The sequence below is a fragment of the Marmota marmota genome, unplaced genomic scaffold, assembly GCF_001458135.2.
Source record: "Marmota marmota marmota unplaced genomic scaffold, marMar, whole genome shotgun sequence".
Taxonomy (NCBI): Eukaryota; Metazoa; Chordata; class Mammalia; order Rodentia; family Sciuridae; genus Marmota; species Marmota marmota.
In genome coordinates, this window is record NW_025999968.1 from 29,233,626 (window position 1) to 29,259,540 (window position 25,915).

The window sequence follows — 25,915 nt, forward strand, 5'->3', positions numbered from 1 at the left end:
TCTTGGTAAGGATACCCTGTCTTTGGAATTCATATCTATCATTTTGGGTTATGTGTTTAGTTATATTGGCATCACTATCCTAATTAACATAAATCCATCAGTGATCTCCCACTGTAAAGTGTTCTGTATTCTACACAGTGTTTTATAATTTATTGTGGGAGTCAGACATGAATGTTGCATGTACAACTTATGTATGTTGTAGGAGTAGAGGAGAAGGAAGCAACTATTTTAACATGGGGGTCCAGGAAAAATTATCATTCAGTAGTCATTGCAAGTCATCTCTCTGTTGCTTTGCACAGAGCCTATTTGATAATGTGTCATTGTCTATGGTGATGTTGGAAGTAGCAAGTCTTTCCATATTTGGAGGGACTGAAGGCAGTTCATCTAGATCTTGTTATTGTGAGCTCTAGATCACTAAAATGGCAATTGCCTTACAAATGTTGCATGGATGCATTTCAATGGCCAAGATTGACTAGCAGAGTGTTCACTGAAGTGTATTTTGGAAAACATAGTTTTTAGCTTTCAGATCTTTATGTTTTAGGAAGACATATTTGAGGGAAGTGTGCATGAAATCTGGGGGAAAATCAAACATAGCTAAACTAGAGAAGCATGTAAAACATTCATACCTCATATATTTTGAAGCAAGTCTTAATTCATCTTGCTTTTGAGTACAGCAAGTGAAGAAAAGAGGTGAAGAAAAGAGAGGAGGAAAAGATACTAAGTGGAACAAAGCATAAGGTAGGTGATAATTAGTGCAAGAAGGCTTCATTATTATATGTATCGCTCATCTTGAACATTGAGGATTTTCCCCAAAAAATATGTTCTTTCTCTTTAAATTTGCACATTCTCATAAAATTATATTTGAATGGTTATCACTTATGGTCTTATTTACTGATGTTTTGCAATTCTTTTCATCTGCATCAGTATTTCCATAAAATTTTAGTATGTGCTCTGTGAGAAAAAAAGTTCTGCATTCAAACAAATTTGGGCCTCTCATATCTATCTGTATTATCCTGCTTCTCTAAAAATTAATTCATCTCCAACTGCTGCTTCTCCAGTCCCTAAGAGGTAAAAGTCAAAATGTTTTCATAAAGACAATTTCTTGAACCTTTTGTTTTTCTTTTACTATAGTAAATAATCTTTTTTTTAATAGCATCTATCCATTACCAGCACATAGGAATCCCTTTGAACACCTCTGTTACTTTTAGATTTGGTACACCATTTTTTTCTGTGAGTGTGTGTGTGTGTGTGTGTGTGTGCGTGTGCGCGCACATGTGAGGAGAGCCTTGTCTGCTTGACTAGATGTTACATTCTCTCTCTAGCTGTTTGGCCTAATATTGCTGCTTAATAAAATTTTTGTTAAATTATTAAAGTTAACAAAATATGAGTAAGCATTTTACAGTTTGACTTTTTTTGGAAAAAAAAATCTATTGTATGAGTATTATGTACACATTTGATAAAAAGAAGGTCAAACAAAGTAGACAAAACGTAATGTAATGTCCCCCCAGAGTTCAATAGTATTGGGAGATGATTTTCCAAAGATTTCTCCATGTACCCATAGTTCATCTTTTATCAGTGAAGTACGTATTTGGAGACTGAATTGTGCCTTGGAAGCTACAGATAATACAGCCCTCGAGAGATTTGCTGACTGTAAAGCTGTTCTCTTATCCTTCCCTAGAAAATAAGCATAGAGATGCCTTTCCTCTCTCTATTAGAGAACTGCTTAATGAATAAGATCTCTTTCTCCAGTGCCATATAAATTTAGCATCAGGCCATTTAGGGTTTCCTTTTCTGTGGTGCAGCTACTTGCAGGCACAGGTAAAAAACTGGCCCTCTTCCTGCTCTTCTGTAGAAACCAGAGGAAGTTATCTGGCCACAGACTTTGCTGAGAGTAACAAATGGTCTACTCTTCTGGCCTTCTTATTTTCTTCTTTCAGTATAGGAATATGAGATTATAACATGCTAACTGCTAACAGTGTAAAATCTCAGATCTTGCAGAGTCCATATTGCCTCATCACTACAAAAGTTTATTTTGTGCTCTTCATTCTCATTGTAAATGAGCTGGAACATTCTTCTTACTGTCTCCACTCAAGACACATCTTATATAGCTTACACCAGGAACACTCACTTTCGACTCTCACTTTATTTGTCAAAATAACATAGGGAGTGAAATAAATATTCAGGAAGAGGTAGTGCTGGAAAAATTTAGTAAAAAAAAAACAACTTTATCATAAAAAAATTAATTCAAGTAAATTCTTCTGTCCAATTATTTAAGGATTCGGGGCTACAAAAGACAAACTATGCTGGGAAATTAAGAAGTCCTCATTCTTAGGTTAAATAAATAATCGAAAGAGTTATAATTTAGCATCCAAACATCAGGATCTTGGTTGCCTGTTCAGTATGCAGAATGCAATTCTAATATCTAAGAAGAAGATGATCCAATATTTAAATAACAACAGCACATTTTAAAAAGGAGAGTGTGAGGGGATATATATTTTAGTTTAGAATATAATTAAATCTATGAATAATCAGAAAACAATGTATTTAGAAAATTCATTTTTCTTGTAACAGCAGCCATCAAGTTACTCCGAATCCTGAGTGACTCTACACATAGAATGATTATGATCACTGATATGAACATTGATTCCCCTCATTCATAGGAACTGCATGTCTTGATACTCAAATTGAGATATAGAACGTCCTCTTTACCGCATTCCCTTTTCACAGGTAGCATGTAGTAAGATTCAGTACATTTGGGTTTGTCTATTCATTTGTCTCTCTTCCAAGAAGGTTAATTTTGTCATTTTCCAATAAAAATTCCATGCAATGACTGTGTTCCTAGAAAGATTAGCCCTCTATTTGGCATATAAAAGCCTATCTCTCTCTCTCTCTCTCTCTCTCTCTCTCTCTCTCTCTCTCTCTCTCTCTCTCTCTCTCTCTTTCTCATTCATTTTTTCCCCCTAGAATTACAGAATGTTACTCTGAATGTCTTTTCAAGTTTTGGTAGCAGTGCCTTAAAGCACAGAAATTTTATACAATATCAGAGCCTGGAAAAGATCTATAGCTATAATTTATCAATAAGACAGTCACTGGCAAAAACCCAGTTAGTGTTTTTATAGAGAACTCTGTATATAAAAATTAGATTGTAAAGGAGTGGAAAGAAATGCTAAAACACAGAGAACATCCTGTTCGTAAATTTTAAATTTACATGCTATAGTTAAAATTTAAAAAAAATGAGTGACAATTATATTCTTTTTATGAATATAGACTTAAAAAGGTATGAAGATATAGGTGACCTTTTTAAAGCAATTTGTAAAATTAACTATGAACTAACTCAGCCCCTTCTTTTGCCGTGAGAAAGCTCCCTTGCCACACACAAAATTGCTGTGGCTAAAAATGTTAAATAAAATTAGTAAAATGCTTCAGTTTAAATTTTTAATGACATTGTGTTCAAAAGTGTGAGCTTGACTCCTATGATATTTTCCCACAACCCTTTATGTTATATTACTTTCACTTTCTTTATAACAACTGAACTTCACAGCCATCCTTGAAATATTCTGAAAACTTTGAATTAAACTCTATAGCCACAGCCCATCCCAATGGAAACTTGTGGAACACTGATCATTTGGGAATCTCTGCTCATGGAAAGCATGAAAACAAATCTCTCTTGAAGCTATAGCTATCATTTGAAAGTGTCCCTCAAAAAACATGTACCAGAAACTTTGTCACCAATGTAACTGTGCTAACAGTTGAGACCTTCAGGAGGGTATTAGGTAGGGGGTGTGACCTCATGAGTGGATTAATATTGTCAAGAAGGGACTGAGTGGCTTGTTATCACAGGATTGCTGTAGTATGATAGGAAAAGTGTGCTGCCTTCTCCTCTCCTTCACCTTCTCTTACCACCCTGTCATGTGGTGCCTTCTGCCACGGGTGATGCAGAAAGACAGTTCTCTCCACATGCTAGTCTCTCATTTTTCAACATCGTATCTCCAGAAATGTGATCCAATACACTTCTATCAATTATAAATAACTGGTTCTGTGGCATTGCTACAGTAGCACAAAACCAACTAAGACAGCTATGTATGTTTTTGTTTTCTGAGAGAAAATACAGTTCTAAAAATGTTATTGCTTATTTTTTATTGGAAAAAACACAACATTTAATAATATTAAATAATATTAAAGCACATACAAAAATATGTGCTTACAATCCTTTATGGTGTATAGTCAGCTCTTATGTAACAATCGGGGCTCTGCAGGAAATGTAGTGAATAATTAAGCAAAGAAAGTGAAGCAAGTGTAATGTTCAAACTTTTTAAAGAGATTCAGAGATGGCAAGGGAAATAAAAATGAAGTGTTTCATACATTGATGTTATTGACTACAAGATTTTACTCTTTACTACTGAAGATGAATCCAGAGTTTGAGACAAACTCCTTCACTTGCTTCTACTGATGCTTGTCAACTCAGAGGGTCACAGCCTGCAAGGACAGATTCTTCACTCCTATGAAGTACCATACTGCAGCTCTAAATGATGGACTATGCTCTCTAGTGTTGCAACAGACCACAGGAGCTCATAGCCATTTCTTTCCAGATTCCTGTATCACAAATCCAAAGAATGAAATTCACAAAAAAATAGAAGGCAAGAGTGAAAGGAGTAGGATTTATTCAAATGTGAAGAATAGAAACAGAACTCTTGCAAAGCCAAGAAGGGATTCTGATAGGGGTTGCTCCTGAGTGTGGTAGTCTAGGGGTTTATATAGCACTTGGGTCAGTGTGATAGATCTAAATTTATGCTAATCAGGGTTTGGAAAAGTACTAACACTACTGGTCAGCTTTAAGTCTGAACTTCCATTCTGGTTCATCCCAATTCCATTCTCTTGCTATTGGTAGGGAAATAGGAGATTGATGTTGGTGGGTTGTGGACACTAAGGGGTTCAGAACTGCAGCACTGTGTAGAGTAGCCATTGGCATGAGGCCTAGGCCAGTCCACCATGGCACAGAAGATTAGTGAAGCATAATTTGCCTTGGTAGCTATTGGCAGAGGCCCAGCCCACCTGGGCGACCTCTCTCCAGCACCAGGACAAGGGCTTGGCTTAAAAGGGACAGGAAAGTGAGCAAATATAAGAACCCAGAGTATGGGCATTACCCAAGAAAAGTTATACATAAAATAACTCAATTCATGGGGGAAATGCTCTTGGTCTTTGTTCTGCTCTGTCTTGCCGTTTGTGGTGTCTACATGATTTCTTGTACTTTTTGTCTGTGGGTTTTTTTTCTTTTCGTCTTTTCCTTTCCAGGCAGGAGAATAAATGTAGTTTCTATTACCTAATCTTGTCAGAAGTAGAAGTCTTCTTGTCACACTGCATTTGAATTTCTAATTTGGACATGCATTATTTTTTCTAATTTAAAAAAAATATAAAGTACGTAAAATACTTCATATTGAAACTTTATATAATTATAAATAAATATCAGTTTCTCCCATACGAATTTAATAAATTGTGATTTTTTCTTTCAATTAATAGATTTTACACTAAAAATAAAATATAGTCATCCAGAGAAATGGTTGTTGAGCTGGCACCCACAGAGATAATATTCAAATGGCAAATAATCACAGTAAAAATAATTGTCATTAATCATTAGAGTGATAAAATTAAAGTTGAATTAAAAAAAATATTAAGTACAAATGAGCTTGCTAAAATTTAAAATATTGATATTGTCTATTGTTCTAAAGAATTCAAAGCAACTAGAACTTTCAAGGTCTTCTGTAGATGAAAAAATTGAATCATTAATTTAGTTTGCACTATGAACACATTTCAATGTATTTATACTTTATGATGAGAATGTTCACTGCTATGCATATACCAAGAGAAATATGAATATATGTTCACTAAAAGAAAAGCACATGAATATTCCCAGGTACATTATTTATAATAGTCAGACTAGAAACTATATAAATATCCCTTGGCTTTATAATGATTGAATGAATAAATATTAACCACAATAGAGTGAAATCCTTTAAGGCAATGAGAATTAAAATTCTACTATGAAGCACAGTACATACAAGTTATTTAAAATAAGTAAATTTTAGTGAAATATACCAGATGCAAAAAAGAATTTAGCTGTAATTCCATTTCGATGAGTTCCAACAATGCCGCAGTCTGGCTGGGCACAATCAGAAGCCACTTGTCAAAAGAAACTAACTTTATTTTTAGAACCACACACGCCAAACAAAACAGCCTCTCAGGAAAAATCCTCAGAGCCTCAACTGCCACCACCGGCTTTCCACACGCCTCTCTCTCCCACACAAGCTTCTCTCCACCTCCCACAATCCTCCTGCTCTTGAGGCCGATTGGCTGGGTCACGTGGGCGGAGCCAAAAAAGTCCCCCAATGAGCAGCTCCGTGGTCTGAAAGGGCAGGGAAACAGCCCAATGAGCATCACCGCAGAGGAGCCAATCAGCTAGATGTTGCTGGGGCCGCTGTGAGCCAATCATCCATCCGGCAGCTGGAAGTTTGCTGGCAGCTGGAAGTTTGCTGGGGCCCCTTCGGCTGTGGCTCTCAACATCTCCCCCTCTCTGTTTAAACAACAAGCATGTGGCTTAGGGACCGTGCCTGCCTTAGGTTGTCCAATAGTACATATGGTCCTTAGGTTGGTACCATTGCAATTGGATCTTACCCGTCACTGACTACCGGTCCAGTATACAGCCACACCTGTGGAGAGGTCTTTGTACCAGCGGGGGGGTGAGGTTCTTTGCCTCACCTCTGTTGGCCCCCAAATTTTAGCTGGACGATCATGACAAGCAGAAGGGAGGAAGATACACCAAGCCAATTGACGGCTCCTTTTGGAAAAATTGTACCACCGATGACATCATCAGCAAAAATACCCCAACACTACCACAAGTCGCTGCACCAACAGATAGTTCACAATGCATACAGGTGAGCTCACAATGTGTCCAGGCAAGTTCTGCAAGCAGTTCAGTGATGGCTATTGTAGAAGCTGTAGATTGGTTTTATCTTTGACTTCACCAGCACTGGGATGAAGATAGGAATTCTGGCAATAATGGCTAAAGAAAAAATTATGTAACATTACAGAAGGCACTAAAAGAAAACAATTTTCTTAACAATTTACATTATCTTTAAGAGAATTATTAAATATAATGAAAAGGAAAGGTGAAAGTAAACAAACAGATCTGTTAACCTTCTTTTGTGTTCACATATTAAAACAATCTTTAACAGCTGTTTACCCAATTAAATTAAACCATTTAAATCACGTGAATTAAAAAAAAATATTTGGATCCATTTTATCATGAGCGCTCATCATATATGATATATGGACATACATACATTCAAACATATAACACAAAACACAAGTGTGCACACATAATATAATACATACAACACATAACATTATAGTAAAGGCCTTATAACTTTTTACAGGTGAAATCTCCATTGCAATGTTTAAAAACTCTATAGTCAAAAAATAGAACTGATCAGCAAAACATTAACCTAGGTCTGTATGAGCTCAAAAAACAAAATAGAACTTCATGATATGGCAAAGGGCAATAATAAAATAGATATTGAAAAAAGCATCCTGGTTCTGTTGCAGATGTAAGAATAGCCAAACTGGAGTTTTGGATATCAGTTGTTATGGATTTGAGCCAAATCATCTTCTTTTTGGTCTGTAGAAATCGCTTTAGTTAATCTTTCTGGAATCCAAATCGGCTGCTGTTCTCCCTGTGGAAACACATAAACAGACCCCCGACTCCAGACAATCACTGGGTCAGGACCTTGGTTAATCTCTCTGGAATCCAAATCGGCTGCTGTTCTCCCTGTGGAAACACACAAACAGACCCCCGACTCCAGACAATTACTGGGTCAGGACCTTTCCATTGTCCTGTTAGAATATCCTTCCAAAGTACCTTGGGCTTATGTACATTTTTTGGACACATATGCCTTTCCGCAGCACTAAGTCCTGATGAATCCAAATTTAAAAAGTTTAGAGTAAAAAGGGTTATTTTAAGTTTATCTTTGGGGAATATATACCCCTTCCCAATTCCTTCTTTTTGCTTTAATAAGTACATTTTAATAGTTTGATGAGCTCTTTCAACTATGCCTTGTCCCTGTGGATTGTATGGGATTCCTGTTATATGAGTAATGCCAAATGTTGAGCAAAATTGTTTAAAAGAGGTAGAAGTATAACCAGGGGCATTATCTGTTTTTAACTGTTTTGGAACACCCACAGTGGCAAAATTTTGTAAGCAATGAGCTATAACATCTTTAGTTTTTTCTCCGGCATGAAGGGAGCCCATCAAAAATCCAGAAGAAGTATCAACTGTAACATGCAAATATTTTAATTTTCCAAATTCTGGCAAGTGTGTGACGTCCATCTGCCAAATATGGTTAGGTATCAATCCTCTAGGATTGACTCCAAGATTAACTTGTGGTAAAAAGGTCACACAATTTTGACATTGTTTTATTATTTGTCTAGCTTGTTCCTTAGTTATTTTAAAACGCTTTTGTAAAGTATTAGCATTGACATGGAACTTTTTATGAAAATTTATAGCTTCTTCTAGTGTAGAGAAAATATGTATGTCATGTGTAGTTTTATCTGCTAAATCATTGCCCAAACTAAGGGCTCCAGGCAATCCTGTATGTGCCCTGATATGTCCTATAAAGAATGGATCTTTTCTGTCCCAGATTAGACTTTGTATAGTGGAAAGCAAAGAGAAAACAGTAGAAGAAGGGGAAATCCTACCAGCATCTTCAAGAGATACTATAGCATTAACTACATACTGACTATCAGAAAATAAATTAAATACAGAATCTTTAAACATCACAAAAGCTTGTAAAACTGCATTAAGCTCTACCTTTTGAGCTGATTGTTTGGGTACTAAAAATGTAAAAGTTTGATCAGGGGTAACTACTGCTGCTGTACCATTATTTGACCCATCAGTGAATATATTTGGAGCATTCATGATAGGTGTTTTTCTTGTCATTTTTGGAAAAATTACAGGATGCAATGACCAAAAAGACAATAAAGGATTAGATGGTAAGTGGTTATCAAATGAAACATTAGATTTGCACATGATTATTGCCCAAGTATTTAACTCATTAGCTAACTCATCAATTTGATTCATAGTATATGGAGTAATAATTTTATTGGGAGAAATTCCAAACACTCCCTTTGCTGCTTTTATTCCTTTGAGTATTAATTGTCCTACAGCCTCAGGATACCTAGTAAGAATAGTGTTAGGAGAATAAGATAAATGTATCCATAATAATGGACCTTCTTGCCAAAATACTCCTGTAGGAATATTTTTTGTTGGTAGTACAATAAATAATAAAGGCAAACTTATATCAATTCTATCCAAATGCATATTTTCCATATATGTTTCAATGATTTTTAATGCCTTTCTTGCTTCAGGCGTTAACATTCGGGGTGAATTTGGATCTGATGGACCTTTTAGGATATCAAATAAAGGTCCCAACTCTCCTGTTGGTATACCTAAATAAGGCCTTATCCAATTTATGTCTCCTAATAACTTTTGAAAGTCATTAAGTGATTTGAGTTGATCTACTCGTATTTGAATTTTTGGTGGACGGACCATGGTTGAGGATAATAGAACTCCTAAATAATTAATTGGAAAATTTAATTGTACTTTATCTATTGCTATCTCTAGATTATAATTTTTTAATAAGTTTGTAAGTGTGGCATAACATTCTAGCAATGTGTTTTTATCTTTGTGTGCTAATAATACATCATCCATATAGTGAAATATTTGTAGTTCAGGATTTTGATTTCTAAGTGGCTGGATTACTTTGTTAACATAAATTTGACACATAGTTGGGCTGTTAGCCATCCCTTGAGGGAGTACTTTCCATTCATATCTCTGATCAGGACCTTCATGATTCAGTGCAGGGATAGTAAATGCAAAACGTGGACTATCCTCAGGATGAATTGGAATTGAAAAAAAACAATCTTTAATATCTATAACTAAAACATACCAGGTTTTTGGCAAAGCAGACAATTGAGGAATCCCTGATTGAGCAGGTCCCATAATAACCATCTCATTATTAATGGCTCTTAAATCTTGCAATAATCTCCATTTACCAGATTTCTTTTTGATGACAAAAATGGGAGTATTATGGGGAGATACAGAAGGTTGTATATGTCCTTCTGCTAATTGTTGTTTGACCAGGTCATGGGCTGCTTGTATCTTTTCTTTAGTCAGGGGCCACTGAGGAACCCATACTGGTCTTTCTGATTTCCAAGTAATTTTTATTGTCTCAGTGGCCCTTTCTGAAAATCCAACCCATGTCTGTCTGTTCCTTGATCTATTTGTATTGGTGCTGCTATACCTTGTTCTTGTTTTTCTAATCTTTTTCCTTTCCTAAAACCTTGTCTAGTCATAATAGTGGGTGCATTTTGGTTGATGTTATTTGTTAATGTCAAACCTAATTGATCTAGGACATCTCGTCCCCATAAATTTACGGGAAGATGATCCAATACATATGGCTGTATAGTTCCTTCACATCCTTCAGGATCCTTCCAATCTAATACCATTGCACTTCTATGGGGATTAGTCGCCACTCCTAGGCCTCGAAGCGTTTGAGTGGCTTGTTGTAATGGCCAATGTTTTGGCCATTCTTGACGAGAGATGATGCTAAGGTCTGCACCTGTATCCAGTAGCCCATTAAATTCATGTCCTTGAATATTTAGTTTTAGCATGGGGCGAGAATCTAAATTTAAAGAAAGCATAGCCCAATCTACACCTGTGGAGCCTAATCCCTTGGAACCTCTTTCTACAGTACGACTGGAAAATTTATCATGTAGGCTGGGTATTATTAGTAACTGTGCTATTCTATCTCCTGGTGAAATTACTGATATACCCTTTGGAGAACTGGCTATAATTTTTATTTCACCTTCATAATCGGGATCAATTACCCCAGGACTTATCATAAGTCCTTTTAGAGTAGAAGAGCTGCGTCCCAATAATAAGCCTACTGTTCCTTTGGGAAGAGGTCCTTTCACCCCTGTGGGAATGATTTGAACTCCCATCTCTGGAGTTAGTACTGCTCTGGCGGAGGCGCAGATGTCCAACCCTGCGCTCCCTCTGGTTTGTCTGATGAGGGATCTGATGGACAATGTGTCCTGGGCACTACCCTGATGGGGTTGCTGGGTTCCTCCAGTGCTCCGTATATTTGTGGTTTTGGGCCCCGGAGCATTGGGCCCCCCTGTCCATTTTTTGGCAATGGAGCCCGATGCCTTTCTCCACGATATCGTGGATAAACACCTGGTCCTTGTTCGTTTTTTGATAATGGAGTACCCTCTATGGTGGTTTGAGAACGGCATTCATTAGCCCAATGTCTCCCTCTACGGCATCGTGGGCAAATACCTGGTATTCTACTCCTTTGATACCTAGTTTTGTTAAACCCTCCTCCAATGGGGCAATTCCTTTTAAAATGTCCTGTTTGTTCACAATTGTAGCATGTTCTTGGCCTGGCATCTAAAGCCTGTTTTACTGCAGCTGCCACAATTTGCCCTTGTTCATTAATGTCTCTGGCATCTAAAGCCTGTTTTACTGCAGCTGCCACGACTTGCTCTTGTTCATTAATGTCTCTACATAATTTAATATATGTGTTTAAATCTTCATGTTTCCATGGTCTAATGATATCTCTGCACCAACGATTCGCTTGCTCATAAGCCAGGTGTTTTAGTAATGGCATTGCTTGTTCTGTATTCCCAAAAACTCTGGTAGCTGTTTGAATAAGCCTATCTACAAATTCAGCATAAGGTTCATTAGCTCCTTGTATTACCTTAGATAATTGACCTTGTAAACCTCCATGTCCTTGTAAAGTCTTCCATGCCTTAATTGCATCTGCAGCAATTTGTGCGTATACACCAGGATCATATGCAATTTGTTGCTGCTGATCCTCATAAGGTCCCTTTCCTAACAACATATCTAGATTTCTCTGAGGATAACCAGCTGCTGCATTTCGCCTAGCCGTCTCCTTGCAAAATTCCTCATTGGCAACCTTCCATAACAGGTATTGTCCTCCATTTAGCACAGCTTTACACATATTAGCCCAATCTGCTGGCGTCATGTTCAAGTTGTTAATGGATTCGACCATGCTTACAGTGAAGGGTGCTTGAGGACCATAGGTTGTTACAGCCTCTTTTAGCTGCTTCACTGTTTTGAAATTTAAAACTTGGTAAAATCGCTGCCCTCCTGCCTCAAATACAGGGCATGTTAATATTTGAGATCTTGTCTCAGGATCCCAACTATCAACTGCGGGGGTTGGGGACCTCCCAGCATATGGAGGTGGCCTTGTTAGTTGGACACTTACGTCCTCTGGTGATAGAAAGGTGTTAGTAGCAGTCTCCTGTTGTAACTTTCCCCCTGATGGCTTTTTCTGTTTTACACTTTCTTTCTCTGTCTGACTAGCTTGAGAGGCCTTCTCTTTTACTTGAATCTTTTCCTCTGTCTGACTAACTTGAGAGACCTTCTCTTTTACTTGAATCATTATGTCTTCTTCTTCCTCTACCATTGTCTGAACTGAAGGCTTTGGACTAAGCAAACAAGATATGAACGTCCACAATGGCAATGTGCCAACTGGCAGAGTCCCTGGGCTTTTCTTTTCTATTCTTTTTAAATCTTCACCATGATGGTTCCATTGTGATATATTTAACAACTCCTCCTTAAAAAGCCATGGGCTACATTTTTGTATTGTATCAACGTATGCCCTGATTGTTCTTGATTTTACTGAGATGCCTCCTTCCTCTAACAATTTACTTAACACTCTTTCAGTTTGTTTTTTACTAATTTCTGATCCCGTATTTCTACTATAATACAACCCAACAAGATAACGCCTAACAAAACTGAAACAGAGTGAAACAAAATTGGAACAACACAAAATCATTATAATAGCCTCCTGAAATGTCCATCCGTCCTTTCTCCCTATCTGTTCCTCAGATGTGAGCGGTTTTTCTTCCATCTTACACATCTCCAGGGACAGGCAACTTAAAACAAAAGTGAAACAAAATAACAAAAGAAGAATCTTAAAATGGCTACCCATCCTCTTGCCCTGCCCTCAGGGGCGAGCAGTTCACTTACCCTCAGTCGCTCCCCGTGCGAGCCACCAAATGCCGCAGTCTGGCTGGGCACAATCAGGAGCCACTTGTCAAAAGAAACTAACTTTATTTTTAGAACCACACACGCCAAACAAAACAGCCTCTCAGGAAAAACCCTCAGAGCCTCAACTGCCACCACCGGCTTTCCACACGCCTCTCTCTCCCACACAAGCTTCTCTCCACCTCCCACAATCCTCCTGCTCTTGAGGCCGATTGGCTGGGTCACGTGGGCGGAGCCAAAAAAGTCCCCCAATGAGCAGCTCCGTGGTCTGAAAGGGCAGGGAAACAGCCCAATGAGCATCACCGCAGAGGAGCCAATCAGCTAGATGTTGCTGGGGCCGAGGAGCCAATCAGCTAGATGTTGCTGGGGCCGCTGTGAGCCAATCATCAGCCGGCAGCTGGAAGTTTGCTGGCAGCTGGAAGTTTGCTGGGGCCCCTTCGGCTGTGGCTCTCAACACAACAACAGGCAAAAAGAAACCTGTGGTGAGTCAGGGCATTAGGTGAAGTTTTTAGAGAAAATTTTGAAGTTATTATTCCATTGTTTTCTGTATTTCTATATTGCTATTGAGATATCTGTTATAAAGGGTCAGAAAGAAGGGCTTCAGGAAATCATTAATGTCCCCTATTCAGAGCTTTGTGACAGGCAGATGTGTTCTATTTATGAAGATTTATAGAATTAGACACTTAAGATTGGAGTACACTTAAGGCACATCACACTTCATAAATTAAAAAGTATAACCAAATATTTTTAGGAGAATTAAAATAACACTTCTCTTCCTTTTTCATATGTATAGACAGTATTCTGAATTTGGAATTTGTGATTTCCATATAAATTTTTATACTTTTGGTACACATTGACAAAGAGACAGATATAGATTTAAATATAGTATGCAGTGCTGCTTGGAATCATTAAAATTTTTTATATAAATGGATGAAAATGCATGTGTAATTTACAAACGTTGTATGGAATACATTTTAAAAGTTATTCATATATATGCATATGTTTTTATTCATTTTAATTACTGTTTATTTTCATTGCAAAAATATACTTAAATAATAATATACCTAAGATAATCATTTTCATCTTTTCTCGTGTATTAAATGGCTTCCAGGGTTTTCTTATTATTACAGTGTTTTAAGGAATATTCTTTCACATCAGTATTTGTGGACTTCCCACAGTAATCAGACTAAGAGTGGAAATAGTGAGTAAAACTTTTTGAATATTTCAGACTTTTCAAATTTTTTTCTAAGAAATTCCAAGTCATATATCTTACAATATTTAAATTGCAATGATTAGGAGCTCCCACCACCTAATATTCATATGCAGATTCTGAATCAGAAACCCTCTTTGCTGAACAACTATTGACTACATAAAGAAAAATTATGTGATTAGTTGATGGATTTTGTTGACTGTAATCCATTCCTGCTGTTGAGTTACTTCTCTAATTGTTCTTTATATCTCTGTCCAGAATACCAGATCCCCATAACTAATCACTAATGAGCAATACTACTATAGTCCATGTTCCTGGTACTTTTCCTTACTGTGCCTATAACCATAATTTCCTGATGTCACTTCATTTAGAACGTATTGTAGGAAAGTTATTTTTCCTCTCTCTAATTCTCAAACCTATATAACTTCCATTTCTAGGAAAAAAATATATTCCAGAAAATTTCATTTACCCTCTTTCTCTAATTTCCCATTAAATCATTGTAGACATATATATTTCCTCTGTCCTGAGATATTATTTTCTATATTTATGTAATATAGATATTTAATGAATTTATGGGAGAATAAATGAGAGGGAAAAAAAAACTCCTCCAAAATGTATTTTTCCTTCTTATTTTCAAGTAAATTATCCTTTCTATCCAATGGCTTCTAATAGTTTTTATTAGTGTGCACTAGTCAGAACAATGTCCCTTCCCCCAAAAAATATCCACACTTTTGTCTGTAGAATTGTGACTACATGATCTTACAAAGCAAAAGGGAGGTTGTACATGAGAATAAATTAAGGATCATAAAACAGGTGATCCTGGGTTACATTGGTGGATCCAAGGTAATCACAAGAGTCCTCATAGGAGAAAGAAAGAGGCAGGAGTGGCAGATTGGGAGAAGCAGAATAGCATAATCACTGACTTTAAAAATTTAAGGATCCAGTTTGTGGTAATTTTGTTACAGCAGCAATAGTAAACAAGTATATTGTGTTTTCTGTTTCCCCAAATAATTTTAATTTAGATTTGTTTTTATTTATTTTGTTTAATGTTATCATATTTATTCAATGTCAGAACATGCTCAGGCATGGCTTCTAATAATACTTGTGGCATTCTAACAATCTACTTCCCATATTATGTATACACTCATACTCATTTTCTTTCACGGATTTGCTTCTTTTAGCTGATATATCTCCTCCTACCTTTTTTTTCTTTTCTTTTTTGGCATCTCCTTTTCTAACTTCCTCTTCTTTCTCCCTTCTTTATTTCTATTATTTTTTTTTATGTTGGGGTTTGAATCCAGGATCTTAGGCATGCTAAGCACTGTTCTTACCACAAAGTTATAACTCCAACCACTGTTGTATGATTTATATGTCATTGTTGTTTAATTCCACATTATTTCTTAGTTTTATGAGAAAACTTAGTTCATACTTTTACATAAACGAATGACTATAGTTATAGTCTAGATATTCATGGTCCTGAGGATGTTTTTCTATATTTTATTTTGCTTTTTACTTTCCTTTCATGATTTCATGTTTCTTCTTTACCCCAATGCTCTAGTAGCCCTATGACACTAACGTATGTTGTTACGTATTTATTCAATGTGCATTTCATCATAAAATGCACAAACACAACCTTGCATAGATATGTAGCTTTTTAAATTTGTATTTTATAAAAATACATTCTGCATCTTGCCATTCTCCACTTCATATAATTATGGTGGTAATTTTTCTTGTTCGGTGATGAAAGGTTGCTTCCATCTGATCACTGAATTCCTCAGTTCAGAACTAGTTTCTGACAATTTGGCTCTCTTAGTAATTATACCTAATATTCAGTCTCTAAGGTCAAGGAATAATTTAGTCTTTTTTATGAATCTGTGCATTATACTCCCAATTACTTATTCCCTGGGATGTTATAATATCCATGTCATTTGAAGTATTATTTTTTAGTTCCTTTCTCAGTTGAAAAAACTATTCAGTAGACTCTAAATTCAACCATGAATTCCAGTTCTATTTTACCATACAAAATGGGTCACTTTTAGCCATTCTGATCTAATAGAATCAAACTGTTGGCTGCCACCATCTGTTCATACATCCAAAGTTTGTAGTTCTATAAATAGCTTTGCTCTTCACCCCAATTTTTCTTCCATTTTCTCATCAATGAAATTATAAGTCTGCTTCAAGCCATCTTCAATTTTTGTTGTTGTTGGTGTTCTCTATTTAAAATTGCATTTATCACTGTTCAAAGCAGAGAATTCATTAATTCAAAACAGAGAATGTGAATCAGAGGATAAACTTCTATATGGACAGTACTGGAGCCTTCTATGCCTTTTGCATTATTTACTTTTCCCATTCTTTTATAGCAATTAAAATATTTATTATTATGGTTCTAAAATTCTATAACTATGTTACAGAATATGTAATTGTTATTCATTGCACTGGTTATTCTGTGAACTCTTTTAATCTTAAAATACATTTACTATGTTTGGAATAGGATAGTTGGTCTATTAATTCATTTACTTCCCATCATTTTTTCCCCTTTTTCTGGAACTCCTATTAGTTGAAATTTGGATCTCTTTCACTACTAAACTAATGACAAACATTTTTTTTTTCACTCTTGATAGTGGCCTATCATTTTCTTTATGCCCTACATTATAGGTGATTTGCATGCCTTGTCCTCAGAATTTTGCATTGCACTTTTGTATTTGGTAATCTTATATTACCTTTCATAAGATAATCTGTATATTGTGAATGCTTTTTTTGTAATATCCTTTTCCTATTTTATATACACACGCCCTTCTCTTATTTTCTAATTAAGTTAATATGTTTAAAACATTTAAAATACTGCCAGCCACAAAGTCAGTAAGATATGTGTTTTTCATATAATGAACATATAAATAAAAATTTGAAAGATTAATTAATTGGTGGCAATTTTAAGATACTTTGTTTTATATGCTCTGGTCATATCCTTCTTATTTAATTTTATTCATATTCTTACTTTGTCCCATCCTTCCTTTCCACCTTCCTGAGTAAAATGACATCCTTCTACACTAATATCTTTAGAGGGAGAACACTGTCTATAATTACACTAATATCCTTAGAGAGAAAACACTGTCTGTAATCTCTTCTACAGATAGAAAAGTGTCCTTTCCTGCTTCCTCTAGAGGAAACTGGTGGCTAGATAGTGTGTTCTTTTTACATAGCCTTTGAAAGAATATTTTGACTATTAATGTCAAGTGCCACTTCCTCTTCTATATCGGAGACTCCCATGATTTTGCAGATGACATAGGCCTGGTTTTCTTCAATCATAGGTTTTCTGGTCTGCTCACATTACTCTAGTAGAATTTCATTTTCACAAATGTATTCATATATTCTTCCCACTTTATTTTCTCTCCATTCTCTTTATTTTTATGAGTTTATGTTATTTACTCTTTAATTACTTCTTAACATGAGTTAGAAGGAAGCAGGCTTTAATTTATATTCAGTTCGTGAAAAACTACATGTATTCTTTTGGGTTAATAAAAATATTTCTTACTCAGGGTTAGAAGGCCTTATGAGTGGCCTGATGAATATGAAACTATAAAGTTGCTGAGAAACATTTTTGTGTTTCCACTCAGCTAAAATGTACACAACTAATATTATTGTAACATAGAACCTGAAGTAAAAGAGCAAGATTTGGACATTTATTTATAACTCTATACGTACCTAGTGTGAAAACATCAGAGAGGTTCACATAACTCAGCAGGTATGTGTTTTTACTGGTGAAAAGGGGGATTTAATATTGGAGGCATCCTAGGTTGTGAAACTGAGAAACGGAGACACTGGTATTATCACCTTTCCTCTGTAGAGATTTATTTATATTTGACATATGCATATGTGTGTATACACGTATGTATATATACATGCATGTATATGTATGTATATGTATATACATATACATATAATCATATTTATGTTTCAATAGAAATAAGTCTATACACTTACTTATTTATAAATTTGTAAATTTATTTACATTTCAAAGGCCACTTTGGATCCTATCAAGGGGAAAAGATTATTTTCTCCTTCTTTTAGGAAGTAAGTGGAAGAATAGTTATATAAATATCTGTATTTAAATTTATTTTCTTCTCATTCCTTGCTTACAAACTCCATGTGTGTTAGGTCATATCTTGCCATAACTTTACCACTCTAGGGTAAGAAATTAGGAAATCACACATTTGATATTTGCTGGAAAGTAAATAATATTAATATATATTACATAGATAAAATGTATTACCTTCTCATATATCATGTTTTATACAAATATATATGCATGTATAATCTATCTACTATCTATCTATATAGATATATAAAATTGTGAAGAATTTAGTGATTTACAGTGTTTATTTTAAATACAATATAACTGTCTACTATACTTCTAATGATAGAAATGTAGGTAAAAATGCAGTGAGACTCTTCTTTCATAGTATTTCCCCTGAGGTATTATCCAGTAGGCACTGAAATGCCACAGTGCATTAAAAGCTGAAGAAGCTCCAGGCTAAAGGGGCAATGCAAAATCTTCTTTTACACTTTTAATTGTCCAAGTTTAATAGAAGTACTCTCCTTTTTCTTTATGAAAAAAAATATCCAACATGGATATTTTGTATAAGAAATAATAACTTTCAAGGGAAAAAAAAACAATTGATCATAATAGTACTATGCATCTATTTTTTTAATCATTTTTAGAGTCTCTCCTAATAGCAGTCTCTTTTCTTTTTAAAGGAGAAGGTTTAACCTTATTCATCTTGCGCTTCAGAGTGAACATATAATATGCAAAATAAATTGTGGTAAATTAATTTAAAAATTTGTCACATTTTTTCATCTGTCTCTCTGTATCCCTCTTTCCCCTCTCTCCACATATATATGTGTATGTATATATATACACACATATATATATATATTTATACGTTTTTACATATAAATATATATAAATTATATATAAGTACATAAAATATAATTTATTATATACATATTAAATATATATAATATATAAGACATACACATTTTGTATATATTTATATATTTACATTTATAAATATTTATACTTAGGAATATATATTTTATGTATATATTATGTATACAGATACTTCATGTGTCTATGTATATTATATATTATATATTATACATATATATAATGTGTATATATGTAATACACACACACCATGTATCTATGGGTGTACACATACATATATACATGGAAAGGAGATTACACATATTTTACTATGCATCTATATAGGTATACGTACACATTCATATCATATATGAGATGGAATATGGGGAAAGAGACACAGACTTCTACATATATATGATACATGTTGATCTAGGGAAACTACACAGGTACAAATTATTGATATTTCATAATATTTTCTAGCTTTCTTATTTGTGAAAATAAAAAGTGCCTTTTTTCATGAGAATAAAATAATCAGGTCTATATTCCACATTATACCACTACAGGGTTCATGTAGAAGAAACAAGAGAGAGAAATAAGAGATAAATAAGAGAAAAAATACAAGATAAAATAAGAGAGAGTTATGGGCGTGTGGATTTCTGATATATTAAAGATTACCAGTACACATTTGTTATCTTCATGGAATTTTTTCTCTCTATTTTAATTTTATTAAGTCAAGTTTAATTACATATCTGAAATCTACTGAGGAATTTAACCCTAGCCCTAAACCCATTGTAGAGATTTGATGTTTCTCATACTACTTTGTAGTTCCACTCATGAGAAGCCTTTCATATGGACTAGAAACAAAAAAAGACCATATATTTTTTCTATGCAAAGAAATGTTACAGAGCTAGGGACTTCCAGGAAACTGAGGCAATGTGAAGACCATCCTTCAAACGCCAATTCCTGCAATCAAATCAGAAAGATTTCAGACATCTTAATCAGAGTAACAGGAATGAATTTATTGAAGAGAGGATAAAGGGAAAGGGGACACTCTCAAGGGAAAGTGTTGGTCTTCTCAGAAAGGAGAGTAGAGGGACAGTGTTCCCCTCCTGCACTTCAGTTTTATTGGGGAACCCAGGAAAGTTGTCAAAGAGTCTCACCCAGGTCCACCTCTTTATTTTTGAGAAACAGCAGAGTGAGTGACTTTAGACTTTCAATTCCCAATTACCGTAACAATTCATCTTGGCCCATGTTGACTGGATATAATTGGTTTCGTAATCATAAATTCTTACAGATTTCATTGATAGGAGGAATTATCCTTAGTTCCCTGGGCTTGGGAATCTGTTCTATGAAAAGACAAACAAAATCCTCTCCTTCCATGTAATTTGGGTTTTTATTGACATCCTTTGGGGCCTGAATTTCTTCTGAAGATAACAGCTAGTTTGCTGAGGAATGTGACCACATGTAAAGGGACACCTGTGTGGGGAGACTTGTAGAGGAGGCACACAAAGGACAGACACAGACACACAGGGAAGGTGCAGACAGACAGAAGGATGGCAGAAAAAAAGGTTCCTTACCCCTCTCTGCCGTCATCCTTAATAACCCAAAAAGTTACATATTACCCACCATTAATCACTACACTTTAGCCAGTATTCCTTTTAATCCTGAGTGCTAGCTTACTGAAATAAGATGCAGGTTAATGCAAATACAGAGCCTCTCTCCTTCAAAGGATGTCACTATGTAAACCAGGTAGTGCATCCTCATAGTTATCTTCATAGCCTCAGCTGGGATTTGCTGGGCATTTCCATCATGGGAATCAAGGCGCCAGTTACCCCCCACCTCTGGGGGGAGTTGGCTCACCAGGAGAACTCTTCCCTGTCTATTTCCATGGTCAGAATACCTACAACCACATGTTCACTTATACCAGGCAGGACTGCAAGTAGATTACTTATTACAATAGAAAGCATATGGGGGTCAGCACAATGGGCTCATTTTATAGAATTATTCTCTTAACCTTGTGTTCCCACCCATTGCTTCTGTGTGTCCCCTAACCAAAAGCATTATATGTTTACTTAGAAGAGATTTGAAATAATGTTACATAGCAGAAACTATGACATCAGAATCTTTATTCACACTTTATAATATTCAAGCATTAATTCTGAAGCTGTTTATAGATTTCTTTTCTTTACTTGTATCTGCCTTCATTTTCCCTATATAAGAACAACATTATATCTTGTATAAATATGGTTTGGGGGGTCACTCTTTAGGGGGGAATCTTACAACTAATTAAATTTTGTGCAAAATTATGACCTATTTTATAGAAGTAATAAAAAAAGTTAGCCTTAGCACTATTACATCTTCTTCACTCTATCATTTGAAGGTACCATATTGTCATACACTGGCAAAGCATAGGCTGCTTCATCTGGTCACCTGACCATCTTGGTTACCTGAAAATACCTAATGTTCTGCTCTCTAGGTCCAGTAGTTCTCCTAACACTTGTGCCAGGAGTGGAGCCATGATATATTGGCCATATTAAACAGTTTCATGCTTAGGGTCTCGCTTTTCGAGGATACCACTCAGTACTCTGAAGTCCTTATACCTCCCTTCTTCCCAAATAGTGAGTAATTCGCAGCTTTCCAAACTTCGAGTCACTTTCAAATTTGAGTATATTTTTCACCTCCATCATGATTCTTTGGGTAAAATATGGCTTTTACTCATTGAAATTCATAGCATATTTCAATTGGGCATTTTAGGATTTTACAAATTGCATGAAGAACCATAATCCTGAACCAATTCCTAACACTAGAACAGTAAAATTCTCCAGACAAATAAATGCAAAGATATGGCTAACTTATCAGAAGGGAGACTCTAAAATATCAAACAATCTGAATAAATTATCTTGTCTCATTTGTATTCACCAAATTAGTCCTTATTTTGTAGTGTTTAAGTTATTTATTTTACAGATTTCTCAAAGAGAAAAATCTGTGCATTTTCTAATAAAGATACTCGAAGCTTTAATGCTTTCAGACAGACAAAGAGTTTTTCTTTTGTTTTTAATGTTAAGGTTTGTTGTTTTCTTTTATGTTTGGCACATAAAAGGGATGATATTTCATGCCCAAGAGTATTGTATATTTTGAGCAAATACCTCTTGCACTATTGTGCTGCTTCCAGGAACATCGAGGGAGCTGAGAAACTTCTTGGCTGCCCTCTAATCCAATTCTCCTTCATTGCTTCCTGTACTTTAACTTCATGAACCACATTTTTTCAAATAAATGGTATCTATTTCTCTAAAAGGAGAGTCTGTAATTCCATTTGAAAGCTATAACAACTTAGATTTCCTTTCTTTTCACAACTCATATGATTTGAAATAAAGTAACAACTAAACTAGAAGGGAACTCTTTAGAGCTTTTACTCATCGAGCCCCATTGGAGTCTGCATTTAAAATCCTGAAAATCAATCTGATAACAAAAGTATTATTATTATTAACATTGTTATTATTATTAGTAGTATTACTACTACTACTACTACTACTACTACTACTACTACTTCTACCATTATTGTTATTACGGTGCTGTTGATCCAACTCAGGATCTCGTATATATGCTGGGTAAGTGGCTACTGCTGAGAGTCCTGCCCCAATTAGCTACTGACTATGGAATAAGAACAGAATCATCTTGGATAAAGATTGTTTCTGTAATATATATTATTTGTCACTCAATTTGATCATTTTTTATAATGAAAGAATATGTATTTAAGAGGTAGCTTATTTTAAAATATTTTATAGCATATTGAGGATCTTACTAGCAATCATAAGGAGTATCTAGACTGAAGTAATGTTTCAGATCTACATCTGTTGCTTCTCCCTGACATGGACTTTCATGACATTTCCTCATCTGTTAAGTTATAGCATTTTTTTTCTTCTTCCCAGGGAAGGATGAAGAAGGCAATGGAGGGATAGAATGAGAAATCTAGCAGGAAACAAAATTTGAAAATTAATGATACCATAACTCACAAAGCAGATAAACTGAACATGCAAAGGCATGCACTGCAGCACATCTGAGTTCAAAGTATTTAGCAATGATTGTAAGGCCATATTATCCAGCATAACATAGACTGACTGACTCTTGACACAGATTCATGTTCCAAAGATAAATTGACCAACTTTTTCAGCAACTTGTCCATTTTGCCAAGTCACAACAATCCTACAAGCCTTCCCTTTGAGGTATTCCTGCAAAACCAGTGCTCTGCCTCACAAGTTTAATAAAGCCAAACTTCTGTGATAAACAAGTTTTCCCAAAGGTTTTTCTGAGGAAAATTGAACAGGAAGAACAGGTAGAAGTGACAGAAGTATGAGAGTACCATGGACTGATCACAATTCAAGCAAAATATAATTCAGAAGAAATAGAGAGACAGAGCAGAGAAACAGACAAAGACAATTAAAAAAAAAAACAGCCAGGAAAAAGTATAGTGAAAGTTATATAAGCTGTGGTCATTTTAAAATTTTTTCCTCCAAGTACCGACCATAAGAATGACCTCATAAAAGAAATTTAAAAATGTATCCCTATGGGAGAAGGAGTATGAAGAACCAAAGAAGAAAAGAGAAGAAACAAAAATAAAAACCATTAACAGGAATGAAGAGAAAGTAAATATTTTAATGAATTTATGATTTCTTTTATTGTTTTTTTTTTTTTTTTTTTACTAAAGATTAGAAACATGAAATTTATGGAAGGTAAAAGAGAGAAATGTTTAGGCAGATTCTTTGAGGGGGTTAGGGAAACAGGAAACATGAGACTAGTTGTTTAGCAAAAGATAAATAATTAATCCAATTGAAATAAATGTCAATACTTACACTTGCATGAATCCAAACTCTGGGAAATACAGCATTCAAAATTATGTTCATATCTTTAATACAAAAACACATTGATTTGGTGATTGTATCAGGTACGAAAAGAGTAATTCAGCTGAAAGAGGATCTGAAATTAGTGATAAATACTATTCACTCTGCTTAGGAAGAATAGATATGGAAAATGTTGTCACTTTGATATAAATTTTTTTTTGCAGTTCTATTAAAAATGGTAAATAGACGTAAGATTAATACATAATAAAAAGTTAAAAGATATTGACTACTGTATGTCAGGTTATGTTCAATAAACTTTAATATAACACATGTAATCCTACATAACACTATCAGGTAGTATTGTTGCCATGTTTTAGTGTAAGTATTTAGAATTCTGTTAGATTTAAATATTTCTTAAGGATTCTATAGTTATTTCAAGTTATTTCATTCTGAGCCAAAGTTGCAGGTATTTTCTTTATTCTGAGCTACTTCAAAAAATGCATGCCTATCAATGAAAGATAATTACACACCTTGTAATTTTTTCTTTAATTTTCAGGAATTAAAACCAATAACAATTTTTGTTAGAATCAAAGTTATAAATTGTCAACAAAATTCTTAGCATGGAAAGAATAGTAATTTTTTTAGAGTATGGAATAAAGCATCCATCATATGGAGACTGCCCTGAAGCACTTCATAATCAATTTGTCATGAGAAAGGACTTGTACTAATACTACATTTTGTGCTAGTTCTCCTACCACCACCAATTAGATCACAACCACTGAAATACACAGCTTACTACACGTTTGCTATATGTGAAGCTTTGCGTGAAGTGCTTAATGTACATTATCACAGAATCACTCCTATATTTTCTTCTAAGTGTTTCATAGTTTTAGATCTTACATTTAGATCTATGACCCATTTGAGTTAATTTTTATTTGCAGTGAGACTTAAGGTTATAAATACATTATTGAATTGTGAGTATCTGGTTGAATAAGGACTACATTGTAAGAGATTCTCTTTCCTTATTCAATTGTCTTGGTACTCTTAATACAAATTAATTGGCCATAAATGCATATGATTGTTCTGGACTCCTGGATCTGTTTCACTAATTTATATCCTTTCATAAACATCTAGTCTTGAATACTGTAGTTTTCTACTAGGTTTCAAATTTAGAAAGAACGAATGTTCCAATTATTATGTTTTTCAAGATTATTTTAGCTCTTCTTGGTCCCTGGTATTTTCACATGAACTTTAGGAAATGAGTGTCTATTCTAAATTCAAAGATAACTGGGATTTTGATAGAAATTGTGAATTTCTAAATCAATCTTGGGGATATTTTATCTTAACAATATTGTCTTCCAGTTGATGAAACTAGAATTGCATTTCATTATTTAAATCTTTAAAAAATTGCAATGATGAATTATAATTTTGTGTGCAACTTTTATACTTTTTGTTAATGTATTTCTATTAAATTATTTTAAATTTCATTTTCAGATAGAATTAAAATTGAGTTTTTATACATTTATAAAATATCCTGCAACTTTGCTAATCTAATTTAATTAGATTTTTTTATTATTTCTAAACTTTGTCTTTTTCTTTCTTTTGTTTTTCATAGTATTTAGTGGATTCCTTGTCATTTTTAACATACAAGAGTAGAGAGTACTTTGCTTTTTCATTAAAAATTTGGATGACTTCTATTTCCTTTTTTGTCCATTTGTTATGGATAGAACCATCTGTACAATGTTAAATAGATGTGTTGAGAGCAGACCTGCTTGTGATTTTCCAGATGAAAGAGAAAGGCATGTAGCCTTTTAAAT